Genomic DNA, 2,413 nt, shown 5'->3' on the forward strand with positions numbered 1-2,413 from the left:
TTACCCTCTCTTCATTTTTTAGATGAGAAAACTAAGGCATAGAAAGGTTAGCAACTTGTCCCAGGACAAGTGTCAAGTCCAGGTCTTGAACCCAGGCAACATAGCGCTGTGGTTACCACACATGCTTTGGAATCAGACAGAGCCAAGTTCGAAGTCCTTTTTCGCCTGAATGTCCTTGGGTATGTCACACTCTGAGTCTCCGTTTTCTCATGCATCACACGAAGGGGATACCGTCTAACTCACAGTGGTTAAAAGTGAAAGATAATCTTAGGTAAAGAATTTAGCGCGCTGTCCACCGCCGCTGCCTGAGCCGACTCCGCGCAGACCGCCGCGATGCGATGGAGGCCGCCGTCCAATTCTTGGTCCAGAGCCGGGACGTGGTCTACGGCCCCGAGGCCATCGAGCTCTGTACAAGTACCAGACAACGCGCGTCAGAAGCGAGGGCGGCGTCCTCAAGGTGCACCTCAAGTCCACGCACTTCACCTTCCGGACCGCCCAGCCAGCAGGTGCCCAGGCTAGGGGTCATGCTTGTCGCCTGGGGTGGGAACAACGGTTCCACGCACCGGTTCCGCGGTGCTGGCCAACCTACTGCGTCTGTCCTGGCCCAAGCGCAGGGGTCGCAAGGGGGCCAACTACTACGGTTCGCTGTCTCAGGCGGGCACCGTGAGCCCGGGCCGCCAAGGGCCAGGAGGTGTTCGTGCCCTTCCGTGGCTGCTGCCCATGGTGGCGCCCAACGACCTCGTGTTCGATGGCTGAGACATCTTGTCGCCGAACCTGGCCGAGGCGATGCGGCTCGCAAAGGTGCTGGATTGGGGGCTGCAGGAGCAACTGTGGCCGCACATGGAGGTCCTGCAGCCCCGGCCTTTGGTATACATCCCAGAATTCATCGCGGCCAACCAGAACGCGCGCGCGGACAGCCTCATCCCGGGCACGTGCGCGCAGCAGCTGGAGCAGATCCGCCGGGACATCCTAGACTTCCGGTCTAGCGCAGGGCTGGACAAAGTCATAGCGCTGTGAACGGCGCACAGGGAGCGCTTCTTTGAGGTGGTCCCACGTCTCAACAACACGGCCGAGAACCTGCTGCGCACGATCGAGCTTGGCCTGAAGGTGTCGCCCTCCACGCTCTTCGCCGTGGCCAGCATCCTGGAGGGCTGTGCCTTCCTCAGTGGGTCCCCACAGAACATCCTGGTGCCCAGAGTCCTTGAGCTCGCGTGGCAGCGCCAGGTTTACGTGGGCGGAGATGACTTCAAGTCAGGCCAGACCAAAGTCAAGTCCGTGCTCGTGGACTTCCTCATTGGCTACGGCCTCAAGATCAAGTCGATTGTGAATTATAACCACCTGGGGAACAGCGACCGGCAGAACCTGTCGGCGCCATCGCGGTTCCCTCTGAGGAGGTGTCCAAGAGCAACGTGGTAGACGACATGGTGCAAAGACACCCAGTGCTCTACGCGCCCTGCGAGGAGCCTGACCGCTGCGTGGTCATCAAGTACATGCCGTACGCGGGCGACCCCATGCATGCGCTGGATGAGTCTACCTTGGAGCTGATGCTGGGCGTAACCAACACGCTGGTACTGCACAACACGTGCGAGGACTCGCTGCTGGCCGCCCCCATCATCCTGGACCTGGCGCTGCTGACCGAGCTGTGCCACTGCGTGAGCTTCTGCACCAATGACAACACCGAGCCACAGACCTTCCACCCCGTGCTGTCCCTGCTTAGCATCCTCTTCAAGGAGCCGCTGGTACCGCCGGGCAGCCCGGTGGTCAATGTGGTTTTCCGCCAGCTCAGCTGCATCGGGAACATCGTCAGGGCCTGTGTGGGGCTTCCGCCACAGAACCATGTGGTCCTGGAGCAGAAGATGGAGCTCCCAGTGCCTGGCCTCAAGCGAGTCGGACCCGTGGCTGCCGCCTGCCCTGTGTCGAACAAGAAAGGACCGGTACCTGCTGCCACCAATGGCTGTACCGGTGATACCAATGGACACCCACAAGCGGAGGAACCCCAGATGCACACCACCTGAGGCCCTGGTCACACAGCTTCCCGGCCTTTCCCCGCTGCCCCCCAGGACCCAGCCTTTCCAGGCCCCCACAAAGACAATAAAGCCGGTGCTATTCTCAAAAAATAAAAAAAAAATTTAGCCCTTTGCGGTCGGGTGCGGCAGCTCACGCCTGTAATCTCAGCACTTTGGGAGGCCGAGGCAGGCAGATCCCTTGAGGTCAGGAGTTCGAGACCAGCCTGGCCAACATGATGAAACCCTGTCTGTATTAAAAATACAAAAATTATCCGGGTGTGGTGGTGCATGCTTGTAATCCCAGCTACTTGGGAGCCTGAGGCAGGAGAATCGCTTGAACCCGGGAGGTGGAGGTTGCAGTGAGCCGAGGTCATGCCACTGCACTCCAGCCTGGGCAACAGAGCAAG

General features: G+C 59.8%; 1 pseudogene; it reads left to right on the forward strand.

Annotated features, from left to right (window-relative positions):
* The first annotated feature begins 338 nt into the window (after positions 1-338).
* LOC129464551 (inositol-3-phosphate synthase 1-like) lies at positions 339-2,098 on the forward strand (annotated as a pseudogene).
* Positions 2,099-2,413: the final 315 nt, after the last annotated feature.

This window comes from Symphalangus syndactylus, chromosome 16, assembly GCF_028878055.3.
Source record: "Symphalangus syndactylus isolate Jambi chromosome 16, NHGRI_mSymSyn1-v2.1_pri, whole genome shotgun sequence".
NCBI classification, from domain to species: domain Eukaryota; kingdom Metazoa; phylum Chordata; class Mammalia; order Primates; family Hylobatidae; genus Symphalangus; species Symphalangus syndactylus.